Consider the following 14,444-nt stretch of genomic DNA (forward strand, 5'->3'; position numbering starts at 1 on the left):
TTCTATTTTGTCAGCAGGAAAGTTCAGTTCATTCCAATTATCCCTCTGTATTCTGCAGGTCACCAAAATGGCCCCCAACTTTGAGACACAGGTGCACTTGAACAGTAGAATTGCATAGTGAAATGGGAGAGGGTTATTCATCTACTCTGCAACTTTCCCCATGCCTGCTTTGGAATATATGCTTAGCAATCTCTTGGAATAGTGCTAATTCATGTACAAAGGAGTCTAATTGTCCCTTAAAATTGGGCTCCGTTTGGCTGCACCTACACAAAACATTTCTGCAAGATTGAAACACATTTTGACAGATGGCTAAGCCCACTAGTCTACTTTTTTGTAAAAATTTACCTCTTCCGCAACCCCAGCCCCATAGCACAGTAAGGAAAGCAATCGATATGTTTCTTCTCTAAATAAGGACAGCAACATTTGCCAGTGGCAGGGTAGGACCCACAACTAGGAAAAGAAACATTGTGACAGTGAAACTATAGCAGTAATTTCTGCTATCTCAAGGACTGAAGGATAGCATTTAATTTGGGCACAAAGAAATCACAAATAAGTAATTGCCTTTCACTTCCCTTCTTTCCTCAGCTATTTGCAAAGCTTCCTCAGACAACCATTTTACTTTCTTGTCTTTCTTTTTCTTTGAGATGGTTTTAGTTGCTACTTCTTGTACAATGTTGCAAACCTCCATCCATAGTTCTTCAGGCATTCTGTATATCATATTTAATTCCTTAAATCTATTTGTCACCTCTATATATTCATCAGGGATATGATTTAGTTCATACCTGAGTGGCCTAGTGCTCTTCCCTACTTTCTTCAATTTAAGTCTACATTTTGCAATGAGAAGCTCATGCTCTGAGCCACAGTCAGCTTTTGGTCTTGTTTTTATTGACTGTGGAGAGCTTCTCAATCTTTAGCTGCAGAGCACATAGTCAATCTGATTTCTGTGTTGACCATCTGGTGATATCCATGTGTAGTTTCGTCTCTTGGCTGGTTGGAAAAGAGTGTTTGCTATGACCATCGTATTCTCTTGACAGAATTCTATCAGCCTGTGCCCTGCTTCATTTTGTACTGCAAGGCCAAACTTGCCTGTTATTCCGGTAATCTTTTGGCTTCCTACTTTAGCATTCCAATCCCCCATAATGATAAGGACATAATTTTTGGTGTTAATTCTACAAGGTGCTGTAAGGCTTCATAGAACTGGTCAATTTCATCCTCTTCAGCACCAGTGATTGGGGCATAGAGTTGGATTACTGTGATATTTAATGGTTTGCCTTGGATTCGAACTGAGATCATTCTGTCATTTTGGGGATTGTATCCCAGTATTGCTTTTCCTACTCTTTTATTGATTATGAAGGCTACTCCATTTCTTCTGAGGGATTCTTACCAGCAGTAGTATACTTGATGGTCATCTGAATTAAATTCATCCATTGTTGTTCATTTTAGTTCACTGATTCCTAAGATGTCGATGTTCAGTCTTTTCATGTTTGATCACGTCCAGCTTGCCTTGATTCATGGATGTTACATTCCAGGTTCCTATGGAGAAAAAATCTTTACAGCATCAGACTTTCCTTTCACCACCAGATGCATCCACAGCTGAGTGTCCTTTTGGCTTTGGCCCAGTCGCTTCACTCTTTCTGGCACTACTAGTACTAGCCCTCTGCTCTTCCCCAGTAGCATATTGGCTACCTTCTGACTGTGGAGCTCATCTTCTGGCATCATGTCTTTTTTCCTTTTGGTACTGTCCATGGGGTTTTCATGACAAAGATACTGGAGTGGGTTGCCATTTCTTTCTCCAGTGGATCACGTTTTGTCAGAACTCTCTGCTATGACCTGTCCCTGCACGGCATAGTTCACAACTTCATTGAGCTACACAAGGCCCTTCGTCACAACAAGACAGTAATCCATGAAGGGGGTTCTTCTTTTGCAAATAGTCAGATGACCATTTTAGACCTGGTCTGTAAAACATGAAAACTTTAGTAGTTGTAAAAACAGCTTTTCAAGAACTGCAACTTGTTGTGCAATGCATTTGTTAGAGTAACTTGAATATAATGGTTGCTTCATATGTCACACTCATTTATAGTCTTATTTTAAATAAAAAGCAGCTGAGATTATTCTTTTACATAATTCCTTCAAAAACTACAAATTTCACCAAATTCCTAATAGTATGTTTAAATCTTATATCCAGTTTATTGGGAAAAAAGAATTTCATTTTTATCTTTAGTAGTTATTTTTGAATTTATTTCAAATATATTCCCTTCCACCTCCTTCTTCTTAAACTGACTTGTTACAAGATAGCAGAGGATGATGTCATAATTTCTATCATGTATCTTCATTTCTGAGCATCCTTCCTGGCTGGTCACACTTCTGAACTGAAAAAAAAGTTGGATGGAGCAGTTCATTCTCTTGGGATTTAACTGAAGTGTAAAAATCTATAGAAGATGAAGACTTCTGGGGAAATGTTAGGATATACACAAAAACCCTTTGGCTACATTATGATAAAGATAAATACAGATATACCCTTCCTTACCCATGAAACTTTCTCAAAAGTTTTATTTCTTATGAAAAAAAAAACAATTTTTCTTTTATATTTAAAAGAATGAATAAAAAGACAAACTGACATTTTTTCAGCAAAGTAAATTTAACTCTCAGAATTGTACTTTTCTGAAATTGCCAGAAGCAGAAATACAGAGGAGAGTGGTTTCATAAAAATTTTCATCTTTTTATATTGTATCCATACATACTCTATCACTATTACTTAAAAGTAGAAGACTTTTGGATTTAAATTGACCGTAAAAGATCCCCAAATCTTTTACATTTTAATATAAAGAGAATTAATTTTCCAAATATAACTCTTTTCTCCCGTAAAAGCAATTTACCCCAGAGAAGCTCAAGGTTTTTGCTTTGCTTGTTGCCTTAATCCTGATGACTAGGTGTTTTGTTTCCTATGTTATTTTGTGTTCAAATCCATTAACTTGGCTTTTTCTTGCTGCAGCCAAGATGCTACTTACAATCTCTCACTTAAGTTATTCATGTAGCAGTTCATTCTTTTCTTTCCCAAGACAATTGTGACTTCAGTCAAATACCTCTTGACAAAAGGAAATGGGAGCCAGAGCATGAGTTGGCAAAATGCCGGAGAGTTCTTTATGTACACCTGCAAAATATGACTGCCATTTCTTTTAAAATTATAATGCTAAAAGATTTTTTTGTTTATATGTTTTTCCAGCTCGCATCTATTTTTCATTGAACCTCTTGATTTCCCCGTCATCACTTCTCCCTTAAAACCATAATAGCAATTATTTCTTTTGTTGGTTGCATCCTGTATAATTATTTTGGCACAATAGAAATTCTGGGAAGATTTCTTTAACCTAGTCTGTAGCTTCCCTATGCATGGCAGTCAATTAAATTTAAAAGGCCGACTTGTGAAATCTTTTCAGTATTGTTCAGTTTGGAGGCAAAGTTTCACATTGTCTGTTGATTATTAGTGGAGAATTGAGTAAAGAACAGAGACGGTGTGTAATTTGCATCTTGCTTATATTTCTACTTTAGGGATTTCACACATCTTTTATTTCTTCTAGTTTTGTTTATTTCATTACAATAAAACTTCATTCCTCTTAGTTATTGTTCCTTTATAGTACATTTTGAATATGCATAAAACAGGACATTTCTATCTAAGCTACTGTACCATATACATAAAACTTAATATTCCAATGCTCCTATGTGTCCATTCAAATATTCTATTTCTGGAACATATTAACAGTTATTATGCCTAATGAGCATGACTATTTCAGTGACCTATTTCAGAAATCAAGTAGTGTTTTCATAATATTTCAAGCCATAATATCCTGTAATTTGTCATATATTCAAAGGTCATACCTGATAAACTAGGCTTACAATCAAGGGCAAATAACTAACCCAGGGTAGTCTTATTGATTTGTGTTAGAAAGAGTTAGCTCTTCAGGGCTCATTTTGTGAGAGAGCAGGAAAATATCTTCCCTAGCTAACCAATTTTTTTTTTAATCTAAGCAATTTATGTAGTTGCCTGGCTCACAACAGTGACTCTTAGTGGTGCATAAAAGATTAATTATCTCCTCCCAATCCTCTCCACCAAGTATAATTTATAAAATAAATATCCAAAACAGTAATAAAAACACAACAAAGATCTAAAAATCATTCCATTTTCAAATAATAAAGCAGGGCTGCTTTAACTTCCTAGTCCAAATATCTGAAAGGACACTACAAAAGACCAAGAGAGTGGAGGTTATCTGGATTTCCACAGGAGGATACTATTTCATAAGGTTGTGGCAGAGAAAGCTAGACATTTCCCAATTGTGTCAGAGAAAGCTAGTTAATTGAGGTGAGCAGAAACAATCAGACAATCATGGTTCTGTAAGACATGTATGATTTTGAAAGTGACAATCAGCACCTTGAATTGTACTCAGAAACCCACTAAGCCAGAGGATGGAATATCAGTGGGTAACTAAGGCATTAGTGTAGGTCTTTTCAATACTGAATGTATGGGATTTCAATCCATATAGGAATGCAATTGGTGCAAAGGATGAACTTGTACAAAACCCCTGATTGTCATGGTTGTGTCAGTCCTCTACAACCTGTTGCATTTTTTTAAAACAGGTGTTATGAGTATAGGAGGCCCTCCAACTTCTGTACCAACTCCGCCTGGGGAAGCACTTTCCCATTCAGAGATAAAGTTGGATAACCAGAAGGTGCCATAAACCATTGCCAATTGGTCTTACCAGGGTTGAATTGAAGCTTGTTTTCCTCCTTCCATATTCTCACAATCTCCAGATACTGTGAAAGAATCTTGGTGACATCACTTGGTAAACCCAGATCAAAAATGTGTAATTGTATATAATCAGCACATTGAGGACATCAAGCTTTATGTTACTGGTTACTTTACCCCATCATCATATAAATGTTAAAAATTGATTGGTCCTGCCTGCCTTGAAAGAGACAGTGGTTTGTCCCCTCCTCAAGAGCTCAGCTTTGGACTTTACAGATTATTTTCCATTGGTCTCAATCTTTTCTTTTAGGGAAGGCTGTAAAGAGAGTGATCTCAGTTGTGAAGGCCTTTCATGAAGCACTTTATCTGAACCTTTTCAGTTAAAATTCAGATCAGGGTATGTTCTGACCTAGGCTCCCTTAACAAGCAGGAGGCAGGAATTACTGGCAAAACTTCTTTTATTCACATGACTGTGAATTACATTCATTCACAGTCATGTAAATAAAAGAGGTTTTGCCATAATTCCTGCCTCCTGCTTGTTAAGGGAGCCTAGGTCAGAACAGTTTGTTTCCTACAAAAGCCCACTCCCTGTTGGTTCCTCTTTTATTTCCTATGGGAGGGCCAATTATCTCCAAGGTGTGTTGTTACTCCCGAGTCAACCCTGTTTTCTTAATTGTTCTTGTCTTCTGGCAGCTCTGCACAGGCACACACTGGGAACGGGGTCCAGCTGTTCCTCTGCCTCGCTGCTGTTTATCTCCCTCTCTGCCTCTGACGCAGAGGCCTCGTCTGAGCTTTCCCCAGCCCCCAGGACTGGCCCAAGTTCCTCCCCAATCTCCTCACTATCCGACTCTGCTGCCAGCTCTGCTGGCCACCGGTGGGCCACAACAGGCTAAAGCACTGAAACAGCATTGGTTGCACCTCTGCATTACTTTTAGGGGACTCATGATAGAGATGGGTGCAGATCATCCTGCCTTCTTGGATCTCTTGGCAGCTTTTGATAGCATCATCCATAGTATCCTACAGGACCAGATCTTTGGGAAGTAGCACTTCATTGCCAAGGTTTATAAATAGTTACTGAAATTGAATATGGAGAATGAATATGTGAAGCATTGAGTGATCCAATAGGCAATGAATTTCAGGTATATTGTAATACTCAAATAATGAGAAAACGTGGATTAAAATGTATATTATAATTTAAAATATTTTTTTAAATGATGTATCATTGGTATTTAACATGCAATAAATTATCAAAGATATATAAAGATATTTGAAATGTATGTTGGAAATGTACATGTAAAAATGGGGTGCTTTTTTTACCATATTTGGTGGACTTGTGATAAAGCAAAGAAGTACTGGGGTAAGATTCATGTTTTAATACAGAAAATTCTAAAAGTGAATATAAAAATTAAACCAGAGACATTTCTCTTTGACTTAATGGTCAAAGAACTGGATAAAAAATCTGGAAGCTTGTTATATATGTTGATAGCAGCAAGAATGATTTATTCACAAAAATAGAAAGATACTGAAAAACCAATGGAACTAGCATAGATGGCTAACTTAACAGTTTTAATCAAAGAAAAGAATACATCCAACTTTGTTTCTACTTAGAAACTACTTTTGGACTTTGGGCTTGAGATGGAAAAAAAGATGAAATGTTCACTTTGAGTTTATCTGATTAGATACGTTTGTTGTAGCTAGTCAATAGCTTGTACATATTAAGTATGTAAAAGAAGAAAGTTGAGGTTGTAATGTTATTATTTTATTCTACTGTGCTAAAAAGAATTGGAAGTCATTTTTCTTTCTTTTTTCCCCTTTCCCCTAAATTTCATTCACTTCCTTTTCTCTGCCTCATTTTCTGAATATTTTCATTTTCTTTTGTATTTTATATTTTGACAAGCTTAATAAAATTATTAATTTAAAAGGAAGTAGAATTTTATTGGAATGGTCTTTCTCCTTCCTTTGTGATCTGAACTCTACAATGTTGGTAGGGGAGAAGAGGTCCAGTCCTAGATCCCTGTTGTGTTGGGTGAACTCATGGCTCAGCTCTCTCTCTTCTTAGTTAACATCTATATGATGCCTGGGTTAGGTCATGTAGCAGCATGAGCTTCATATATTTCATCAAGATACTGATGGTACCCAATAATACATCTGTGTCCCATGCTAGGTAAATGTATAATTTATGTAATTACTAAACAAATTCATGATACTAGTTAGGTGCTTGCTTAGAGCTATATGGTCTAGATGGGCAGAAACTAGGTGCAGCTGACTCATAGCAACATGGAGGGCTTATGGTCCTTGCTTCCCCCTCCCCAAGACAAGGATATTGGCTCTTCTGCCAAGTATTGGGCTAGAATGGGTTGAGTCAAGAGGTTAATTGTTTAGGTCTAAAATCTGATGGGAAGTCTTGTTCTATTGTTATTCTACTGCTTTCTTTGGTTATTGTGAGTTCACTAGGATCACTATGTGAGTAGGTGGCCATAAAGTTCTTTACATAAATAAATAAAGTAAATAGTAGGAACAGTGGAATTCTGAGAGATTGCAGAAAGCAGGGGACTCAGATGTGATTTTTCCAACCTTCCAAGACTGAATGAAAATTGTCATTGGATAAAGGAGAATTATCATTCGGTGCCTTCCACACCCAGTCCCTGAGCCTTACCAGGCTACCATAATCAATATATTAAAAGCCACTCAGAGATCAAGTGGTAGATGTAGACTTCTGTCTCAAATCTGACATTCAACAAGAACAACCAATGCTGTTTCAGTGCTATAACAGGTCTTAATGCCTAGTGCAAAGGCTCCAGATAATCCACTGCCTCCAAAACCAGTGCCAGCTGTTCTCCTCAAGAAATTGTCCAGTTCTGCTGGATTTAGCAATGGCTACTTAAGGAGAGGCTGTATAATTGTTCTTTCAAAGCAAGTGGCACCATTTCCTCCTGCAAAGAAGTATTAACCATCAACTGGACCTAACCATATGTCACCTTCCTGGACGCTTGTCTTCAGGAGGCTGAGCTCATAGCTTTAAGGACCCTGTACACTTCAAGAACCAGGTCCATAAGATTTATACAATTAAGAGTCCAGTTTATCTGCCAGTTACCTAATATAGTCCTCAGAATAGCCTGAAACTATTCCTTGACCTTTTATTAACCAGGATAAGCTGGCTGACCCTCTGCAGACATAATAAGGGAGGTAGAATGATTATGTTCTGCTGCTCTTATTGTAGTAAGATTATAACTAAGAAAGGCTATTTTTCATGCACAGTACAGTTGTCTCCTTGTTTTCTTCCAGCTGCATTCTAGGTACAATATACTGCATTATAATTCAGACTTCTTTAAAAACTAGAAAATTCTCCAAGTTACATGTGCATAAAGTGGATGACTAAGTGGTGACTAAGACCTCCACTGATTTGTACACAAGAAACTAGGATCTCCGTAAGCAGTCCACCTCCTGTATCCTACCATCCTTTGCCCTTCACCACCATAATGCCCTCATCTGCTCCCTGATCATCCTAAACTCCATTGACCCATCTGTTTTCCCTTGCAGCATGAAGGGCCTATTTAGCCTTCCATAGGAGCTACCAGGCAGAGGGTTGCTGCATTGAATATGCAAGCTAGCTAGAATTCTGGCAGCTTATTTGCCCAATGCTAGCATTGTAGGATTCTTCAGACTCTGTATACCGTTCTTTTTACCAGTTGTTCCTGTATTTCATTCATAATATATTTTTAAACCCCCCCCCACAAATGGTAGAATCACAATGGCAGCACAACCATTGAAAGATCTTTTTTAGATAGTGAAGAAATCCTTTACTCATCCAACATTCAGAGGCTTAGTTCTATCTGTCTTGTGTCAGAAATCAAGGGCACAATGAATTCCATCTCTTGTGTGTGCTACACATATCTTTTCTTTAAAAATGTTGTTTCTCCCACTTTTCAATCTTCCTTCCATTCTGCCTATTATTAATCACTATATTGATTTCAAATACTGCTTGTCTCTTTCCCAAATCCTTACTCATAACTCTATCTGTTCTATACTACCAAACATGCCAATTGAGGACTGGCTCCTCTTTCTCATCTCGGGGAAGAATTACACATATTAAATATACTTTTGAAACAATGTTTAACAATTCTGCTTTCGCAGGCACAGAAATTTATATCGCAGTTTAAAATGTAATCCCAAATTGAGATCATTTCTGACAAATCATCCTAACATTGTTCTTGTAAAGAAGGAAAAAAAATGTTTTGGAATATATTAATGTTTTTGTACTACCCCCAGCCTTTACATACAAAGGAAAAGAAAAAGAAAGAACATTTTCTTGCTGTAAGAACAACTGCAGAAGTCAACTCACCTTTACTGCTTTGCTTCAGGTGGGTTGGGAATAGGGATCTATTAGAGCAATTCTTCACAGCATAATTAGAGGAAAATGGGGTTTCCTCCTACCTTCCTTCCTTAATTGTTTTTCTCACCTTAAATCTGTCCATGGACTGATAATTTATCTTGCCCTGATTTAGGAGCCTGGCATAAAAGTAATTCACTCGCTAGGTGGTCTTTTCCCAAGCGTGTCCAGTTCTAATTTTAATAGGAATGCTTTGTACAGTACATATAATTATTAAACCAAGGGCTACTAACGGTAGCAATGGAGCAAAATCTCCACTGTTTTCTATTCTGTTTTAATTACTAAGCCTTAGAGCAACAAAAAGAAAAAGAAAAAAAAGTTTCAAAAGCAACTTGCTGTACAGGCCTCAATAGAGTTAAAGGAGAAACATTTTAAGCTGATGAGTTGACACTTGTAGAAGCAAATATATTAAATAAATCATGATTCGTTTGGAGGGTTAAGGCTGACTTGCATCAACTCTGGAAAAACCAGATCCTTAATGAGTGACAGTTTGGTGTTTTCTGTCACTTCCTACAGTAATGGCCCCAAGCTGACACTGCTCTGTGGGAGTTTAATACTTCTGAACAAAAGTTTTTTTGGAGTGAGATAGACAAGGTAGAAATCCCAAGGTGACTGAAAGGAATGTCTAATGACTGGAAAGACATATTTACCGGCAGTCTGTATGTAAGCTGTGACAGTTGACAGGGCTTGATTGTAATAAATATAGTTGATGAAGAGAGGGCTGACAGGTGAGGACAGCGAGTGAAAAAAGAGTCAAAAGAATCTGCGTTGGCTGAACCTTATTAATATAAGTTGGTAACAAAGCCCAAAGTCATGAAAGTAGATTTCTGGGGTGGGGGGGAGAAAAGAAGCCTAAACAGTGAAATATCTCCGATCTCTATAGTGCTGTAACAGGCAACAGTTTCTGACCTTTTTTTTTTTTTTGTTGTTGTTGTTGTTCCTTTTTTGTTCCTTTAGCAGTTCTTATTTAAGGAATAATTCTCACTAGGGTGGGAAGGAAATGTTACAGGTATACAGCCACATACACCCAGAGAGATGTTACAATTTAATCCCTCTAATAGAGATTTCTCTGATCAAGATTGCAATTATTTCTTTAGTCTCTTTAACTGTTAGGAGCACTTTGATCAGAGGATATGTTACATCCCACCAGGGCTCTGAACAATGAGATTCTGCTTCTGAAATCAGACTCAATCTTCCATTCTTCAAAAGGAAATTAGGCAAAGAGACCAAGATGCATTTTTTAGAAGTGGAAAGAGTAATTGACTCTGAAAATTGAAACTTCTTTGGCATATGCCAGGATTTAAACCATAAGATTGCCATGAGAATTGGACTTTATCCCTTTCTGGGGAAAATAAGGGTATAATGAAAGTAAAGAGCATCCTTTCTTTTTTAATATGTTGGCCGTTCCTTAGTATCTGACTACATTAGACATTTATCACATTCACCATCCACGACCATATTGAGAAGTTCCTATGTTGGGATGTGAGTGTGGGTATGCACAATACATATGTGTGCATGTCTATGTGTGCATGCATATGGAGGGAGAAAATTCCTTTCTTACTGATGGCTTAGGTGCTAACTGATTACTCTTCAATAGAAGCAGAATCTCATACATATACATACATATTCATTCTATGTTGCCTAAAGGAAATCAAAGAAAAATTAGAGGATTGTAATATGAAGGTTAATAAGGCACAAATGAGCTTCACATTCATACTGGCTATTAAGCAAGGTAGCCAGTCTCTCCAAAGGTATATTCCTCTAGGAAATCTGCATCTGATATAGTGGCGGGATTTACTTATTCATTTTATATAATTTAACCTCTAAAGCAACATTTCTGCTTTGGTGACATCTGTGAAATATCCATTAAAGATAGCAGTTCACAATTTTGTGACTTGATAGCACCATATTTACTGCCACAAAAATGATTTGAAAGAAGTGTTCTTTTTAAAAAAACAAAACAAAACCCAAACTTAAAGTGGACACATGACAAAGTCCCAAACAAAAAACATAATGTTTAAATTCACTCCTTTTAACATTTACTCTGCTTTGACTGCCACTCTTCTACAAGTCAGTACAAGTCAAGCAACTTTGCTGAATACAACAACCTTCACATAGTGCTTGTGTGCAAAAAGCCAGTCCTCATCTTGGAAGACATCAAACAGGCATTGTCAGTATGCACCCATCCTGGTTTTGATTCCCAGTCTGATTCTACAGTCTCCTGTAGTATGTCATTGATTCTATCAGCCAAGTATGTATTCTGATGCAGACTCTGAGTCAATCCAGTTGACAGTATTTGACATATTCAGGTGCAAAAGTACTCTTCTCTCTGATACATACTCTTGACCTTAATGCATACAGCTTTTTTTGGCCTTTCTTATGAAGAATAATGGTTATTTGCTTTATTTATTTACAAAACTATAAATGGTTTCAATTTGGAAGACTCTAAGCAGTGTACAGGAGCAAAAGCAAAGCCAATTTAACAATCAAATAAATACTAGAATATACAAGGACACTCATCCCATTACAAAATAGTTAATTGTAGTGGAGTAAGAATTACATTCCCCAAACTAGGAGCTCCAGTATACTCCATTCCCCAAGACTTTTTGGAAGAGCCAAATTGGTGCAAGTTTCTGGAAGGCTTTGAGGGTTGAAGATACACTTGTTGGTCCAAAGAGGCAAAGCCCCCTAGAAAGAAGGCCCTTTTTGCCTTTTCCCATTGGATCTCTTTGTAGTGGGAACTTTCAGCAAGAATGGGTTGAGGGCAGCATCTATGCTAGGTGTGGGGACATGTTGAAATGAGTGTTGTGATGCAAGCTCTGTCCCTTTTGTACACAACTTGTGATGTCAGGGGGCAGAAGCTTGTGATCTAATGGAGCAACACTCATTTAGTCATTTAAATGACAGCATTAGATCCTGCTGATTCCTTTGGCCTGAACTAAATAAGGCTTTATAGCTGATAATCAGTTACATTCATTGATCTGAAATATAAATTCAATTATGGCTAAATTTAAATTATCATGCTGTAATGTGTGTGTGTGTATGTGTGTGTGTGTGTCTGCTTTTTATATATAAGTCATCAAATCTTAATTTGATTCTGTGCATGCCGTTGTATGTACTACATTATATTTCCCTTTTTCTGGGAAATCAGCAATCCTTTAAGAAATTGAAATAGCATATTACTTTTCCTATGGGCCACTCCAGGATACTATAATCAGGGATAAATAACACATAGCCCTTTATATATTGATGAACTAGAATTACTTTTACTTCTTTCAATTGATTGTGTTGATAGGAACCTTAGAAAGGTAGTTAATGGCAAGCCACATGGTTTTCTCACCATAGAAAACCATTGTTTTGTATGTATAGAAAAATGTTCTACGCCACACAGAATGACTTTTTGTGAGATGGATGGCTATTTAAATTAGTTATAGATGATAGATACCCTGTTTCCTCCAGAATAAGACATCCCCTGTTAATAAAAAAGAACACCGCTTGGGAGGGCCGAAAGCCCTACTAAGCAGGTTTATACAAAAGTATGAAGGCTATTGCTTAATGCATTGTAAGCCGCCCTGAGTCTCCGGAAAAGGGCGGCATATAAATCGAACCAATAAATAAATAAATAAATAAATAAATAAATAAATAAATAAATAAATAAATAAACAAACAAATAAATAAATAAATAAGCCCAATCAGAATTTTGAGCGCATGGCAATAAGGCCAAGCGTTTATTTCAGGGTTCAAAAAAATATAAGACAGGGTCTTATTTTCAGGGAAACACGATAGATGACAAATAGATGATAGATAGATAGATAGATAGATAGATAGATAGATAGATAGATAGATAGATAGATAGAGATAGAGCTGCCCAGTTTATCCAAACATTTTCCTTTGATTTCTCCTTTCTTTCTTTTTTAGCTATCTAGGTGACTTCCTGTTTTTTTCTACTGCTATTTGGAAGTGATAAAATGACAATAGATATGCTGCCTATGTTGCTTCTGACAGCATTCCAATGTCTGCTTTAAATTTCAGCAGTAGTTCTATTCATTGATCTGTTTGTGTGAATGACCTACTTTGCTTTCCCCCATGATTGCTTCTATCAAAGTTTCCCTATCCCAAACATTATTCTTCTTTCTGTTCTTTCTATTCTGTGAAAGAACAAATTCCAGAGCTGATCCCTGGAACTTTCAGAAAAGGAAAGGTAAAGGCTGAGGTGGTAGCATTGCTAAAATAGTTCTCTGATTAAAAGTTCCCAGAGAGCAAATCTTAAAGTCCACTTAAATTGAGGCTCCAAGTGCCTGTAATTTGTGTCTTCCATTGTCATAGTTCTAGTTAATAGTTCAGGGGGATGGATAATTCAGGTATAGAATAATGTATAGGGCAGGTAAGCAAGCCTATATATTTCTAGTACAGTATATTTCAGATATATTTATCAGGTATATATTTATTAGATTTATAAATTATATTTTTCTTTGAAATCAAGATAGTTTACATAAGAACCTCTCCTAATTCTACCCTCATAGCATCTTAATCAAAATGACCCAATGAGCTTTGTGACTTTTGCATTGCCTCTTTTCCAGGACTAATTCCTAACTCATTACATGAATAGAACAATGCAAGATAAGTGTACTTAACCAAAATATTAAAGACTTGTTCTATATAACTGAAATTTAAGAACTGATTCTGAAAAGTAATGAACTTTTAAGGATTGAAGGATTCTTTTTCTTCCCAGAGATAAATATTGTATAATATTGCATGTTACTGCATTTGAATAATTGTGATTGACAAGCAACCTATTTAATAAGTCTTTATATCTGTATAATTTAATGGCAGGAATGCTTGATTTATGTATATCACATTCTGGGATTTAGATATTTAAACATGTAAGCAAGAAAGCAGGAAAAAAAATGCTTCAATGTTTGATGGAAGTTAATGCCCAAGGCCTCAGCTACATTATTATTATTTTCTTTCGTACAAGTTACTCATAAAAGCCTGCCAGCACCTATGATTGCATTATATTTCCTGTCATTATAATAGCTCCATCAGAACACCCAAGTTGTGTTTTACTCCTGAGGACTGGTGAGAATTTTGTTTGTTTATTTGTTTGTTTGTATTTGAAGAAAGAGCAAAACAACATGCTTCTGAATAATGAATAGAAGGAAAGAGAATGATGTATAGGTCACCTATCACTGCAGTCAAAGACTGAAATATATCAGGTTATGCCTTGAGGGGGGACCCTTAAATTGTAAGCCTGTATTACCCCTCATATAAGATAGCTGAGCTCAACAGTTACTCCAAGGAGTAACTTGCCTCATT

This window comes from Pituophis catenifer, unplaced genomic scaffold, assembly GCF_029215685.1.
Source record: "Pituophis catenifer annectens isolate HBS135680 unplaced genomic scaffold, rPitCat1.0.hap2 SCAF_6, whole genome shotgun sequence".
Taxonomy (NCBI): domain Eukaryota; kingdom Metazoa; phylum Chordata; class Lepidosauria; order Squamata; family Colubridae; genus Pituophis; species Pituophis catenifer.